General features: G+C 39.5%; 1 long non-coding RNA gene across 6 annotated transcripts in view; it reads right to left on the bottom strand.

Annotated features, from left to right (window-relative positions):
* The window catches only part of LOC137225829 (uncharacterized), a 354,758-nt gene that overhangs the window by 277,080 nt on the left and 59,956 nt on the right, over positions 1-17,722 (bottom strand). The window lies entirely within an intron of this gene.

Raw genomic sequence — 17,722 nt, 5'->3', positions numbered from 1 at the left:
GCGAGAAATGAGCAAAGACCCTAAAGTGCAGAAGAGCCAAAGACAATGGGCAAGGTTGAGCTGAGCAGACAGGTCTCTTGTCAAAGTTACTTTAGCTTCTTGTAAACCACACCCCCAGGAACTATATTTTGGACCTATTACTTCTCTGGGTCTCTCTCACCTGCTAGGACAACATGGGAATTCCTCTGCAAGGGCCATTGCACTTCCATCCTCATTATTTTATGGAACTTCCAGGTTCTCCCTGAGATCTCTAGACCAAAGAATTCGAAGATTTCCAGCTTCATAATAATAAACTCAACTAGCATAACTACCCTCTAAAGTACTGCCCAAAATACTTAAGTGTTAAGGACCACTGAGACTGGGTAACCTTCAGGCATTCCCACTAGATAGTGAGCCCAGGAGCAACAATATAGGAACCACTTCAGGCTATTGTTACATAAGCCAAGTAAGTTAGGGAATTGAGTGTTTACTAGTGAGTTTTATTCATATTGTAGACCACCAAGGTACACAATTATTTCCATTCTCCACTATACAGAAGTAAAAGTAAGAATCATCTAGTGTTCTGTTGGAGTCATCCAAAACAAATGAAGAATTATAAGCCTAAGTCTGTAAGGAGTCCAAATAGAAATTATTAGCTAATGTCCAGGGATGATAGTGGCATGAGCAAACCCCCACCAACTCTACAGCTTCATCTTCCTCCTCCCTCACTCCTCTCTGACCATATGGGACTACTTTCTATTTCCACTTTGGGGTTATGCATGCATTGTTCTTCTGATCGTGTGGCCTTCCCCACTCACGCTCATTACCTGGATAACTCCTGTTATCTTTTCAGGTGCAAAGAAACAAAAACTCAAACTCAACTGGCTCACATAATGATGAATACATTGAAAACGCCAAAGCCAGGGGTGCTCCATGTTGACTTATACAGTTAAGGAAGCCAACAGAAACCCAGATTCTTTCCATCTTCCTGCTCTGCTTTTGGTGAGTGGGCTTTTTCCTCAAGCGAGCTCCACTCAACGTCAGACATGACAACATTCAGAGGCAAAAAAGGTCACCTCTTCCTTGTAAAGAGTGAGGAAACCATTCCCAAAAGCCCTCTAACAGACTTCTTTTTTGTCTGAATAGCCAAAATCATAACATATGCCCTAACACATGCCTAAACCAATCAATGGCAAGGCACTGAGAACACCATTATTGACTCAGATAAATCAAGACCAGTATCTTGGAGTCACCTCCCCTGCAGCACATGGCTAGATGGAGAAAGGTGGATACATGAAAATATTAATGGAGGAGGGTGATCCTCTAAGGAAGGAAAGGGAAGGGAAGTGGGTGTTTAGTGAGCAATCTACAGGGTCTGTAACAAACAACCCAGAGGGTTTATTCTAGATGTCACTTTCTCAGGAAAAACTTCCCTGAAACCCACTCCAAGCCCAGACTCAGATCTCCCCACCACACGCTATCAAAGAACACTCTACTTTTTCATTATGGAGTTGATCATAATTGTAATTAAATAAATATGTGCCTTAAAACTTAATGTCTTTCTATCTCACCATACTCTCTTGTTTATTATTCTAACCGCAGCACCTGGGATAATACCTCACAGCAATACTGGCCCAACCGGGGTCTCCTTCTACCACTGGGGCTTCACTGCTGTCAAGACTCCACCTCATCCCTTTCCTTCAAGATGTACAATTTTCACTATGTCTGCTCCACAGACTCTAAGATGTTGACAGCAATCAGTCAGCTTAGGAGTCCGTCTGCCTCCATGCCTCACGGCCAGCAGCACTGCTGGCAGTGACATGCCCTGCTCCATCTCCCTTACCCATAAAGGCAGCCTATGTCAGCCCCTGCCAAAAGAGCAGATGGCCAGGCTGTGTCCAGCTTAATCTCCAAAGGAGGTATATTTCCTTTTGCAGCTCACAACCTCCAAGAACAAGTAGCCTATGAAACAGAAATATGGCACTAGCCAGTCAAAATTTCTCTAAACCTGTTTCTCTGGTGGCATCAGGGTAAGATGCATAAACTGTGTTTTATTCCTTCCCTTTGAGAGAACAACTGAGATAGAAACACTTGAGTTCTTTGGAGTCAGACAGACTTTGGAGAATTATTTAATCTTTCTGCATCTCATTTTGCTTATCTTTAAAATGGAGAAAACAATCATTCCCCCATTATGTTGCTGAGAGGCACCACAGGATAATGATTATAAAACATAACAGATGACAGATTTCATTAGTCTTGTTGCACTGACATCTACAGACTGACACTTTTATACTCAGAACTGTGTGAGGCTACCATCCAATGGAAGGGGGGAAGACCTGGTGTTGCAGGCCTCAGATTGCACATTGTTCACTAGAAATAAAATGACAACTGTGATTCTGCCACGGCTGGTTGGCCAGGCCCAGACGGCGCTTCCTAAAGAAGCTGAAGAAGTCTTCTGTGTTTAGAATGCCTTGAGAAACTCCACATTTAGAAATTAAATCTAAGAGTAAGAGTCCAAAGGGGCTTCCAGTTAACACACTTTAAAGAAACAATATCTAGCCCAGGAATCATGATCATGAGAACTTAGTCATTTTTTTCTAGAAGTTTATACCTTCCCCTTGTTATCCCATACCTTTACCATTAAAGGGACTGGGTGCTTATCTTCAAAGTCAGCTGGGAGTCAGGAGATTGAGGACATTGTATCTCACTCTATAGCTATCTTCTGGAAAAAAAGAATAGCAGGATAAAAGGTGGCTGGTGGCTACTTTTACAAGTAGAGAAGAACAGCCTGCATCACTGGGCTGAACCAAAGAGGAAAAGAAAGACTTGTCAAGTCCACTAGCAGGAGTGACTATCCCCTCTGAAGGTTTTCAAGACCACTGCTCCCTGATAGCAACACACCCTTCCAATCAGTGCCTTCTCTTGCCCTCGTGGATGTGGCAATGCCATGCTCTCTCAGGTCAGTCTTAAGCTGTGCTGGATGAAGGATGAAGGATGGACACTCCTTGTGTAAATGGACTGCTCCTCTCTAACCATGGATCCCTCACCCCTGCACCCTGCAGAAGTGCAGCCAACATTTTAAGAGATCACATTCTACGAATGCAGTGATTCCAACCTGAAGAGCTCAAGAAAAGACATGGTTGGAAGATGTGTTGTTCCACAGTTATGCCATAAACTTAAGACTGGGAAATTTAGAACTATGAGAAAATGATCATTTGCATTTTCCTGCATACCCTGGGTAAGACTTGCATCTGTAGTCATCAAAGAAGCACAGTATAATCAGAGAGTCATTGAAAGCCAGTATGCAAGGGTGCAAGGTAAATGACACCATGTCATGAGTAATAACATAACCAGCATTGAAATAAATGGTGTTAGGGTACTGCAGTTAGGTGTTCCGTTTCAGTGCAAAAGTTCTGAAGAGTCATGTCATTGTGAGTAATAACAATACTGCCAGTTTTTTATTGCATGGGAGATACAAAATTAGCCAGGAACAATGAAATTAATAATAAAGAACATGAAGAGATGCCTCTGCACTGACTAGACAATACACAAATAGGACCTCTTCTATAACCATTATTCTAAATCTTCATCAATAAATCACTTTACTTCACATAGGCCCATGGATTTTGTAATATATTTGTAATCAAACTGCATAAATAGATAGGGGTCCTATAAAAACATATTTGCCCAAGTCCCCATACACCCTCCAAAAAGCCGGAAGCTCCATCTTCAATTCTCCACTTCTACCATAGAAATAAAGTTTTAGTTGAACACATGATCACATAAAGACAATATTTCCCAGCCTCCCTAGTTGTGAAGAATGGCCATTTGACACTTTTTCTCTAAAAAAGAAATGTGCAGGCACTCCTTTGACCCTTTCCCTGCCCCTGCTGGTAGAATATGATGAAGACTGAAGCATTCTTGGAACCCAGAAATGGAATCCTGGGGTTAGGACGTAGAGTCACACTACCAGCACTGGCTCTCCTATCTCTAGACTACCCTGTGAAACAGAAAAAAATTCCTGTTTTATTTAAGCCACTGTATTTTGAGGTCTCCTTGAGACAGCAATTTATTGAGGTAGGTCAGACAAAAAGACTGTGGAGAATAAACCTAGGATTCAGTTTTAGACTTAAGTTTGAAATTCCTATGAAACATCAAAATGGTCATGTCAGGTGAATAGTTGGATCCACAGTCTGAAGCTCATAAGAAAGATCTATGTTAAAGACAAATGCAAGCACTGTCAGCATACAGATTTTAACCAACCTTATTGAGGCATAACTTAAAATAAATTGCATCTATTTAATGTGTTCAATTTCATAGGCTTTGACTGATGTATACACCTATGGAACCACCACACAATAAAGATACAGAACTTTTCATCACCCCAAAAGCTTTCCTCGTGGTCTTTTGCAGACCATCCCTCCCTCTGCTCCCAGCCTCAAGTAATGTTGATTGGCTTTTGTCACTATAGATTAGCCTACATTTTCTAAAATTTTAAATAAGAAGAATCAAAGTATGTACTTTTTTATGTCAGTCTCCTTTCACTTAGCATAAGGCATCCATGTATAGATAGTACATTTTGTTTATCCATTTACCTATTGATGGACTTTGGGGTTGGTTCCAGTTTGGGGCTATTGTAAATGAAGCTGCCACGAACATTTATGTAGAAGTCTTTGCGTGGACCTGTGTTTCCATATAGATGGATTTTGAATCTTTAGGATTTAAGAAAAAAATAAAGTCTAGGACCAAGCTCTGAGATATTCTATGTAGAGTTTGAATGGAAGAGAAGTTCCTAAGACAGAGTTGGATAGAAAGGCCAGTGTAGTAAAAGAAAGCTAGTTAAATATAGTGTCATTGAAGCCAAGAGAAAAGGTATTTCAAAATGGCAGGAGTTGACATCTCTGACAAATGCTGCTGTAAAGCAAAATAGGATGTGAGGGCTTCCCTGGTGGTGCAGTGGTTGAGAGTCCGCCTGCCGATGCAAGGGACATGGGTTTGTGCCCCAGTCTGGGAAGATCCCACATGCCACGGAGCGGCTGGGCCTGTGAGCCATGGCCACTGAGCCTGTGCGTCCGGAGCCTGTGCTCTGCAACGGGAGAGGCCACAACAGTGAGAGGCCCGCATACAGAAGAAAAAAAAAAAAATAGGATGTGAACTAAAAAGTGTCAATTAAATTTGATAACATGAATGTGATTGACAATGGAGAGGTTGATGGACTAGAGGTCTTAATGAAGTACTGCTGAGTGAAAGCAGGGAGGAAAGGAAGTAGGGGTTGAAGAGTGGCATATTTGAGTAAGTGACTTCAGGGTAATGCAATCTCTGGCAATAAGTCTACAAAGTGACTATGAAGTGAGTGGCTAAGTCAGAATGGAAGAGAAAGCCATCATCAATGTGGAGGTCAAGAAACTGAGGTATGGGGTGTCTGCTGTACAGGTTGCCCACAGTGAATTTGCCAAAGGCAAAAGCAAGAGTTAGGCTAAAAAAGAATGCTGATGACAAGCATGCTTGTCTCTAGGAAAAAGTCAGACTCCCTGGTCAAGATGAACTACGTGTAGGAGGGGAAAATTCTAGGAGGGGAGTGGTCCATAAACACATGAATACAGGCTGTAGGATCACTGCAGCAGGTCTTGGAGTTCCACCTCAAATTCAAAAGATGTGCAAATCCATGAGTCGGAGGGCAGGGTAGGAATCTGGTTTTTATGGAAGCTCTTAATTGGTTAGAAAGCTATTCTTGTGACATTAATGTCTTAACAAAAGAATACTAGAGAAAATCTATGTTTCTGCTATTTCCAGCACAAGTTGTTCATGTAGCCCAAGTACCAATCCTATGAGATACAGCTACCATTATTTTATATTTATTACTGTACTTAATCTTTTAAGAAAACAGGATTAACTTTCAGATTAAACACCATGTAAATGTTGCACTGTACTTTAATTAAAATGAATAAGCTAATTAAACCAGAAAAAAAGTTCAAGTAAACCCTTGGGAGTGTAGCATTAAAGGATATACCCTTTGTTAATGCTTTGTGATGTGAGTAAAGATTATAGCACATTAGAGATAAATATTAGCTGGCTTTTAAAGACTCCTGGATCATATATCACACTATTAATGGCTAGCTTATATTAATTATGTCTGCAGACCAAAGCAATATTTGCCAATTATATGATATATGGTATATTATAACATGACTAAATTCTGAATAGCATTGTTAGTATAGATTTGAACTCTCCTTTTCAATTCAGATTTCTGGGAATTCTTGTGTTTAGTTAATGCCCATGGAAATGAGCCTTTTTAAAAGGAAAAGCTAACAACAACTTTGTCAAAGTAAAGGCAGAAATGCATTCATTCCATCCTGCTTGTTACACTAGGATCATAAGTGTGTAAGGGTTCCACTGGAGCTATTACTACCAAGTGAGAGGAAGTGCCTGGTAGCTCTCAATGAGCATTCAGTCCACAGTTCATTGCCACTGAAGTCAGGCCATGGTCTGCTGTGTAAATGTGCACTGCAGGGCTCTTTAACACACAGATTATGGGTACAATAGGCCATTGCTGCTCTTCTCTGCATAAACACATTCCTGAGAGATTTAAACATGTATACTATTGCTCAAACAGTGTAATTTCTGGGATTGTTCTTATCAATAAAATCACACAGCTTTAATGGGGACTTTCTCAATTTGCAAATGAGTGATTTCTCCACTAAACTATGAATATAGCAGTCCACTGAGATTAACTGTATCCAAACACATTTCACAGTTTGTCCTTAATGTGAATTAAGACACTTAGTGTGGATTCTTGATAATTCCTACAACAGTCACTTTGAACTCAATTGATTCTGAGATCATGGATTGGCGAATGGATGGATGGGTAGATAGATAGATAGGTAGACAGATAGACAGAAGTGGAGGTAGCAGTGGGCACCAATCACTGACTGGTGGTCTTGGAGTCCTCTTTTCTATGTAGGACCATCCATTATTTACAGACAGCCGGCAGAGTATCCTGCAGAGTCCTCCTTCAAATAACCAGCTGTGTAAATTAAACAGAAGCCACATGCCAGGAACTGGTAGGATATCTATCCAAATGCCTCCTAGTCACTTCTCAGTAGTCTCAGTTACACATAGCCCACAACCTTATCAGAGTCAGCCTCTACAACACCCACTCTTAAAATGGCTGTCCAGATAGTCTGTATGCATACGATTAGTCTCAGCCAATATATCATTCACAGTTGAACACACTTTTAATCTATTTACTTAATAAACCTTCTGTGTCATTTCAAACTTACAAATACACGGGAGAGAAACATTTGAAAAAGCCCTTCCCCATTCACTCCCAACAATTTTACTAAACTGCAGGGATGCCTTACAATCTGAACTGCATTCTGCATCCTGCAAATCACTGAAAAACTTGTAGGCTTTCATCAGCCACTACAAAAACTGAGCTGAGCTAAGTTTGTTTTTGCTGCTTGCAAATTTGACTACATATTACTTTTATTGTTAGCATTATTATATTGCAGTTTTATAGCCTCTATTTTCTGAGGAGTTGAAAGAATTTAATCTTCCCCCCTTCAAGATCACTTTTCATTTTCCAGAGAATTGAAGAAAAATAGAAGATAAGGAGAAGAGGAAAAACTACAATAAATAGAAGGGGGGGAGGAAAGGAAAATGAAGACGAAGTAATATTTAGAACAAGTCCTTGCTACAAGTATCGATGGATTCCCACATTATAAGAAATGTGTTTAAACCCAATTCTTATATGTGTCATTTAGGTACTAATAAATAATTCTTTACCTTAATATACTTGTTTCTTTCAAAGCAATTTTATATAATAATAATAATAGCTAACATATACTGAATGCTTACTATGTTCCAGGCATTGCTCTAAGTGTCGGACATATAGTAATTCATTCTTCACAACAACCCTATGACGTAGATACTGTTTTATTATCCGAATTTTATAGATGAGGGAAGTGAGGCACTGAGAGGTTGAGTAACTACCCCTAGGTCACACACCACTAGGAAACAAGGGAGTTGGGGTTTCCCTTCCATTACCACCATACCCTTCAGGTGGACAGGAGTATCATTTCCTTACAGGTGAGGCCCAGAGGCCACATGATTAGCCCAAGGCTACAGATAACAGCAGATCTAGTTATAGAAGAACCACAATTGGGACCAGGTTTCTACACCAAAATTGTCAGTTTCCCAGAAGGTCCTATTAACAATCATCTTGTTTTACACAACATAAGCTAGAAATGGCTTCTGTTTCTTTGAGATGTCTGAGATGTTGAGAAGGACTACCAAGGAAATTCAGGGGACCAGTTGCACATGAACAATGCAGGACAGAACCTCCCCACTGTCACTGAATTTAGAAAGCACTGAAGGACCTGTGGAACAAAAACCACATGCACAGAAACATACACAGGATGAAAAGGCAGAGAGCTATGTACCAGATGAAGGAACAAGATAAAACAACTAAATGAAGTGGATATAGGAAACCTTCCAAAAAAAGAATAATGATAGTGAAGATGATCCAGGACCTCAGAAAAAGAATGGAGGCAAAGATCGAGAAGATGCAAGAAATGTTTAACAAAGACCTAGAAGAATTAAAAAACAAAGACCTAGAAGAATTAAAAAACAAACACCTAGAAGAATTAAAGAACAAACAAACAGAGATGAACAATACAATAACTGAAATGAAAAATACACTAGAAGAGGGCTTCCCTGGTGGCGCAGTGATTGGGAGTCCACCTGCTGATGCACGGGACACGGGTTCGTGCCCTGGTCCAGGAGGATCCTGTATGCCGCGGAGCAGCTGGGCCCATGAGCCATGGCCGCTGGGCCTGCACGTCCGGAACCTGTGCTCCACAGCAGGAGAGGCCACAACGGTGAGAGGCCCGCATACAGAAGAAAAAAAAAAAAAAACACTAGAAGCAATCAGAGGCAGAATAACTGAGGCAGAAGAAAGGATAAGTGACCTGGAAGACAGACTGGTGGAATTCACAGCCGTGGAACAGAATAAAGAAAAAAGAATGAAAAGAAATGAAGACAGCCTAAGAGACCTCTGGAACAACATTAAACGCAACAACATTTGCATTATAGGGGTCCCAGAAGGAGAAGAGAGAGAGAAAGGACCCAAGAAAATATTTGAAGAGATTACAGTCGAAAACTTCCCTAACATGGGAAATGAAATAGCCACCCAAGTCTAGGAAGCGCAGAGAGTCCCAGGCAGGATAAACCCAAGGAGAAACATGCCGAGACACATAGTAATCAAACTGACAAAAATTAAAGACAAAGAAAAATTATTGAAAGCAACAAGGGAGAAATGACAAATAACATACAAGGGAACTCCCATAAGGTTAACAGCTGATTTCTCAGCAGAAACTCTACAAGCCAGAAGGCAGTGTTATGATATAATTAAAGTGATGAAAGGGAAGAACCTACAACCAAGATTACTCTACCCGGCAAAGATCTCATTCAGATTCGACAGAGAAATCAAAAGCTTTACAGACAAGCAAAAGCTAAGAGAATTCAGCACCAACAAACCAGCTCTACAACAAATGCTAAAGGAACTTCTCTAACTGGAAAACACAAGAGAAGAAAAGGACTTACAAAAACAAATCCATAACAATTAAGAAAATGGTAATAGGAACATAAATATCGATAGTTACCTTAAACATGAATGGATTAAATGCTCCAACCAAAAGACACAGTCTCACTGAATGGATACAAAAACAGGACCCATATATATGCTGTCTACAAGAGACCCACTTCATAACTACGGACACATACAGACTGAAAGTGAGGGGATGGAAAAAGATATTCCATGCAAATGGAAATCAAAAGAAAGCTGGAGTAGCAATACTCATATCAGATAAAATAGACCTTAAAATAAAGAATGTTACAAGAGACAAGGAAGGACACTACATAATGATCAAGGCACAAATCCAAGAAGAAGATATAACAATTATAAATATATATGCACCCAACATAGGAGCACCTTAATACATAAGGCAACTGCTAACAGCTATAAAGAGGAAATTGACAGTAACACAATGATAGTGGGGGAATTTAACACTTCATACCAATGGACAGATCATCCAAAAAGAAAATTAATAGGGAAACACAAGCTTTAAATGACACAATAGACCAGTTAGATTTAATTGATATTTATAGGACATTCCATCCAAAAACAGCAGATTACACTTTCTTCTCAAGTGCACACAGAAAATTCTCCAGGATAGATCACATCTTGGGTCACAAGTCAAGCCTCAATAAATTTAAGAAAATTGAAATCATATCAAGCACCTTTTCTAACCACAACACTATGATATTAGAGATCAATTACAGGGAAGAAAACATAAAAAACACAAAAAAATGGAGGCTAAACTATACGTTACTAAATAACCAAGAGATCACTGAAGAAATCAAAGAGGAAATAAAAAAATACCTAGAGACAAATGACAATGAAAACACGATGATCCAAAACCTATGATATGCAGCAAAAGCAGTTCTAAGAGGGAAGTTTATAGCAATACAAGCCTACCTCAAGACACAAGAAAAATCTCAAATTAACAATCTAACCTTAAACCTAAAGGAACTAGAGAAAGAAGAACAAACAAAACCCAAAGTTAGCAGAAGGAGAGAAATCATAAAGATCAGAGCAGAAATAAATGAAATAGAAACAAAGAAAACAATAGCAAAGATCAATAAAACTAAAAGCTGGTTCTTTGAGAAGATAAACAAAACTGCGAAACCATTAGCCAGACTCATCAAGAGGGAGAGGACTCAAATCAATAAAATTAGAAATGAAAAAGGAGAAGTTGCAAGAGACACCGCAGGAATACATAGCATCCTAAGAGACTACTACAAGCAACTCTATGCCAATAAAATGGACAACCTGGAAGAAATGGACAAATTCTTAGAAAGGTATAACCTTCCAAGACTGAACCAGGAAGAAGCAGAAAATATGAACATACCAATCACAAGTAATGAAATTGAAACTCTGATTAAAAATCTTCCAACAAACAAAAGTCCAGGACCAGATGGCTTCACAGGTGAATTCTATCAAACATTTAGAGAAGAGCTAACACCCATCCTTCTCAAGCTCTTCCAAAAAATTGCAGAGGAAGGAACACTCCCAAACTCATTCTAAAAGGCCACCATCACCCTGATACCAAAACCAGACAAAGATACTACAAAAAAAGAAAATTACAGACCAATATCACTGACGAATATAGATGCAAAAATCCTCAACAAAATACTAGCAAACAGAATCCAACAACACATTAAAAGGATCATACACCACGATCAAGTGGGATTTATCCCGGGGATGATGGATTCTTCAATATACGCAAATATATTAATGTGATACACCATATTAACAAATTGAAGAGTAAAAACCATATGATCATCTCAACAGATCCAGAAAAAGCTTTTGACAAAATTCAACACCCATTTATGATAAAAACTCTCTAGAAAGTGGGCATAGAGGGAACCTACCTCAACATAATAAAGGTCATATACGACAAACCCACAGCAAACATCATTCTCAATGGTGAAAAACTGAAAGCATTTCCTCTAAGATCAGGAACAAGACAAAGATGCCCACACTCACCACTATTATTGAACATAGTTTTGGAAGTCCTAGCCATGGCGATCAGAGAAGAAAAAGAAATAAAAGGAATACAAATTGGAAAAGAAGAAGTAAAACTGTCACTGTTTGCAAATGACATGATACTATACATAGAGAATCCTAAAGATGCCACCAGAAAACTACTAAAGCTAATCAATGAATTTGGTAAAGTTGCAGGATACAAAATTAATGCACAGAAATCTCTTGAATTCCTATACACTAATGATGAAAAACTGAAAGAGAAATTAAGGAAACATTCCCATTTACCATTGCAACAAAAAGAATAAAGTACCTAGGAATAAACCTACTTAAGGAGACAAAAGACCTGTATGCAGAAAACTAAGACACTAAAAGACACTGATGAAAGAAATTAAAGATGATACCAACAGATGGAGAGATATACCATGTTCTTGGATTGGAAGAATCAATATTGTGAAAATGACTATACTACCCAAAGCCATCTACAGATTCAATGCAATCCCTATCAAATTACCAATGGCATTTTTTACAGAACTAGAACAAAAAATCTTAAAATTTCTATGGAGACACAAAAGACCCTGAATAGCCAGTCTTGAGGGAAAAAAACAGTGGTGGAGGAATCAGGCTCCCTGACTTCAGACTATACTACAAAGCTACAGTTATTGAGACAATATGGTACTGGCACAAAACCAGAAATATAGATCAATGCAACAGGATAGAAAGCCCAGAGATAAACCCACACACTTATGGTCAACTAATCTATGACAAAGGAGGCAAGGATATACAATGGAGAAAAGACAGTCTCTTCAATAAGTGGTGCTGGGAAAACTGGACAGCTACTTGTAAAAGAATGAAATTAGGGGCTTCCCTGGTGGCGCAGTGGTTGCAAGTCCACCTGCCGATGCAGGGGACATGGGTTCGTGCCCCAGTCTGGGAAGATCCCACATGCCGTGGAGTGGCTGGGCCCGTGAGCCATGGCCGCTGAGCCTGCGTGCCCAGAGCCTGTGCTCCTCAACGGGAGAGGCCACAGCAGTGGGAGGCCTGCGTGCCGCAAAAAAAAAAAAAAAAAAAGAATGAAATTAGAACACTCCCTAACACCACACACAAAAATAAACTCAAAATGGATTACAGACCTAAATGTCAGACTGGAGGACATTATAAAACTCTTAGAGGAAAACATAGGAAGAACACTCTTTGACATAAATCACAGCAAGATCTTTTCTGATCCACCTCCTAGAGTAATGGAAATAAAAACAAAAATAAACAAATGGGACCTAATGAAATTTAAAAGCTTTTGCACAGCAAAGAAAACTACAAACAAGACGAAAAGACAACCCTCAGAATGGGAGAAAATATTTGCAAACATATCAACAGACAAAGGATTAATCTCCAAAATATATAAACAGCTCATGCAGCTCATTATTAAAAAAACAAAAAACCCAATCAAAAAATGGGCAGAAAACCTAAATAGACATTTCCCCAAAGAAGATATATAGATGGCCAAGAGGCATATGAAAAGCTGCTTAACATCACTAATCATTAGAGAAATGCAAATCAAAACTACAATGAGGTATCACCTCACACCAGTTAGAATGGGCATCATCAGAAAATCTACAAGCAACAACTGCTGAAGAGGGTGTTGAGAAAAGGGAACCCTCTTGAACTGTTGGTGGGAATGTAAATTGATACAGCCACTATGGAGAACAGTATGGAAGTTCCTTAAAAAACTAAAAATAGAATTACCATATGACCCAGTGATCCCACTACTGGGCATATACCCAGAGAAAACCATAATTCAAAAAGACACATGCACCCCAATGTTCATTGCAGCACTATTTACAATAGCCAGGTCATGGAAGCAACCTAAATGCCCATCGACAGATGAATGGATAAAGAAGATGTGGTACATATATACAATGGAATATTACTCAGCCATAAAAAGGAACGAAATTGAGCCATTTGTAGAGACGTGGATGGATCTAGAGACTGTCATACAGAGTGAAGTAAGTCAGAAAGAGAAAAACATATATCTTATATTAACGCATATATGTGGAACCTAGAAAAACGGTACAGATGAACCAGTTTGCAGGGCAGAAGTTGATACACAGATGTAGAGAACAAACGTATGGACACCAAGGGGGGAAAGCTGGAGGGGGTGGGGATGGTGGTGTGCTGAATTGGGCGATTGGGATTGATATGTATACACTGATGTGTATAAAATTGATGACTAATAAGAACCTGCTGTATAAAAAAATAAATAAAAAAAAAAAAAGAAAGCACTGCAGGGACGATGAAATCATAGGCAGGCTGATGAGACCTGTTGAGCGAATAATCTCATGGCCCCTGCCAGGAATACCTGCTGTCACCAAGAAATCCCTGTTTTTATGAAAACTCAGGCCAAGCTGGTGTAGAGAAAGACCCTCTGAACTCCCAAAGTTCCAATGAACTCTGATACCATGGACAAGTCATTTCATCTGAGTGTTAGGTACATGATTATTAAAAATAAAATAAATTAAAATAAAATAAAGGCATATGGTTGGTTAAGCTCATCTCTTAACACTTCTCATTATCTTAAATTTGTGATTCTAAAAATGATACCCCACATTACAAGTGGAAAAACTGAGGTAAAAGCTAAAAGACTTTCTTAGGGCCAAAGGAAATCCCAGGACCAAATTTGCTAAATTTACAGATACTTTCTAGACACAAAAATGAAAGATTGTAATAATTAGCTACTTGCTACTTATCAGATACTTTTTTAAAAAGGAATTTGTGTAAATAAAATTTATTCCTATTTAGCTACAAATTATTTTTTAAAATGTTGTATACTGAAATGTGATAGTGTCCTGTATTTTTCTTGACCATGCTAATGGTTCTGTAGGTAAGGTTAATGAGATAATTAGTTTTATATCATAAATCCACCCATATAAAGATTGTTTCCTTTTATTGTTCTAATTCAAAAACAATTAATGTTCTAATCTTCATACAAAGTAGCTCAAATTTGGAATGATTAGAACTAAGGCAGTTATCACAGTCAATAAAAGGGTTAGGATCCCATAATAATAAAATGAAATATTAAAAGTGCCAGTAATTATTCAAAACTCTGCTTGTGTGTGTGTGTGTGTGTGTGTGTAAGAGAAAGAGATGGACAGAGATAGAGACAGAGGGAGAATGAGAATAAATATGTCAGGGTTTCCAGAAAGAGAGTAGTTTGTAGTACATGAGACATTTACAAAACCCTTGCTGATTTATGAGTCAGCCATTTTTGCTTCTGCCAACATTCAACATCCTGCATTTGGTCATGTTGGATTGCCTAGTGTTAACACACTGACTTTGTCTGGTTCATCATTGCTGGCTCCTTCCTAAGAAAGGAGGCTGTGTTAAGAAGGAACATACTGGGAAACTCTGCTCATTCACCCAAACTGTCTCACATTAAAATTTCTTGAAAAAGTATATTGAATGTCATTTTAAAGGTAATAAATTTGCAATGGACTAAAGAAAAAGTCATTCCATAAGGATGAGTGATAGTTGGTTTCCAGTTGCTCACCTCTACTCAGTTTGCCAATCCCTAGAAAACACAAGTACTCCTAGAGACACAGGCAATCAAGGGAATAGAACATGGCTCTTTGCAGCTGGAGTTAGGTGAGCCACTGTTCTCAACTCACTGTGCTAAAGAAGCCACTTCTCATGTGCCTCAGGTGAATTCACAAACCCCTGCCATTTATTACCCAAGCATGATGACTGGATGAAAGAAAATAAGTAGATCAATGTAAACTCATCATCACTTCCAGGAAATAGACACAACTTATGCCTTGCTAGTCTTTATACATAAAAAGGAGCCTATTGTTTTAAGTCACTCCTACTTAAATTTCAGTAATAATAATTGAGATGAGAGACTCCAATGTGTCACTCATGTTTAAACAGTCGAATTGCTAATTAGAGAAACAACACGATAATTTATTATAATAAAGTTAGACCAGATACTATTCCTTCCACTACAGTTACCAAAAGACTAAGCAAAGGTGAGTACTGGCCTACACATTAGTGTAGGTCATTAGAATGACCACGGCTCTTTACAACTCACCAGAATCATGGAAATGTTCTGAGTCTGATCTTAAGTCCTTGGAAAATAGAATACTCTTAAAATAGTGCAATTCAACAAAGTAAGCCCAGGAGCAACAGAACTGGAAGCTACTCAGTAAATACTGTTGGGCTCTGAAAGAATGGCGCCAAGCCATAGGCCTCACAGCATGTTTCCTACTCCAAATGGCAAGCCCTTTTAAAGCTATACATCTCCTTCAATCCATTTATCCATCAGCAATAAAACTACTTTGATGGGATTGATTTAATACTAGGGAGAATTTGATGAATGCATGACAGCTACTTATTTTGGCCTCTTTTGCAAAGCTAGAGCTAGCATTGTTTGGTTCTTTTGCATAGCTGTAGCTAGCTCTAAATGGAAATTCTATTTCTTCCCTTTGTTTCATTTATCAGAACATACTCAAGGTAACTGTTACAGAGAGCAGAAAAGAAATGGCTCCTGGAACCCTTTTGGCACAGAGGGTCAGTACAGGGCTTGAGATGGGCATGCTGGCTGAACCAGTGCTTTGAGCAGTGTCTTTGCAGGATGAATAACATCTCCACCTTAGTACCAAAGTCATCATCTACAGACAGATAGACCCTCCTCGGGTCTCTTCAACTCCCTTCAAGTCATGATAGGCCTCCTGCCTTGTTTCTTCCAGCTACCATGCCTACCGGTTTTGGATGATCCTCTAAGGCTGCAGGGAAGTTTTTGAGGTTCCTCAAGATGGCAAAGCCTCCCACCCATCCCTACTTGACTTTTTTCCCCAACCACTTCCTTGAAATTTCCTTGAATTTCACAAACACCCAGGGTGTTATTTTTCTTGTGTTTCTTTGCAGCAAGTCCAAAACTCTCTCTTAGTGGCTTTATGTCACTTTATGGGGTTAAAAGTATTCTTTAGATCAAATGGCAGAAAATAAACATGTACATTGCGGAATATACTCCACTCAAGGCAGAGAGGTGGGCTAATGCTTCTTAGCTGAGAGGGTTCAGTACCTTCTGCCCTGAAAGTTTTCAGTGACTAAGAGTACACAATCACATTTGGATAAGGAGAAAATATATATTTTATAAATACAGTGTACTATAATAGATTGTCATATATACATATTGATATTTATATTTATTATACATTTTCATTCAGTTTTACAAATTTTAGGAAAATATTTCAGAAACATATAGTATTATAACAAATCAGGGTGATGTAAAACATGATATGTTTGTGTTCCCTGGCAAATGCTTCAGTTTTTTTTTTGTTTGTTTGTTTTTTGGCTGTGCTGTGAGGGGGCTTTCTCTATTTGTGGCGAGCGGGGGCTACTCTTTGTTGCTGTGCACGGGCTACTCTTCATTGCGGTGTGTGGGCTTCTCACTGCAGTGGCTTCTCTTGTTGCAGAGCACGGGCTCTAGGCACGCTGGCTTCAGTAGTTGTGGCATGTGGGCTCAGTAGTTGTGGCTAACGGGCTCTAGAGTGTAGGCTCAGTAGTTGTGGCACATGGCTTAGTTGCTCCGTGGCACATGGGATCTTCCCGGACCAGGGCTCGAACCCGTGTCCCCTGCATTAGCAGGCAGATTCTTAACCACTGTGCCATCAGGGAAGTCCCTGCCTCAGAGGGACTTTGAGAAAAATAGTTTAACTCTTCAGCTCCACCTCATAAATCTTCACTCCAAACTTAAGGGCAGTATCAGAGGTCAATTTTTGCAGCACCAAAGCTCCTCCTCTGCCTGAGTTATTTGATTGAAAACCTCAGAAAGACAGCTCTCCACTACAGTTCTGGCTGATACAAGGGAGAGATGGGATGCCATCGACGACACAGACTCACTAAGACAAGGGAGGATGGAAGATGCCAGACTAGCAGAAGGTGGTGGGGAGGACTCTACAGCAAGGGAAGGAGTGCTGTGGTTTCAGCCCTCATGATGAAGGCATTGAGGGCATGAGGGTATCTGAGCAGGTCTGGGGGGAAAAGAGCAACTAGAGAAGCAGAAGCAATTCAGTGTTTAGGGGTCTCATGGCTCTAGGAGAGCTGTTTGTATAGTCCAGCAGAGGAAGCCAGCACTCAGCGGGG

The sequence above is a fragment of the Pseudorca crassidens genome, chromosome 6 (genome assembly GCF_039906515.1).
Source record: "Pseudorca crassidens isolate mPseCra1 chromosome 6, mPseCra1.hap1, whole genome shotgun sequence".
Taxonomy (NCBI): domain Eukaryota; kingdom Metazoa; phylum Chordata; class Mammalia; order Artiodactyla; family Delphinidae; genus Pseudorca; species Pseudorca crassidens.
This window is presented reverse-complemented; position numbering and strand designations above follow the sequence as displayed.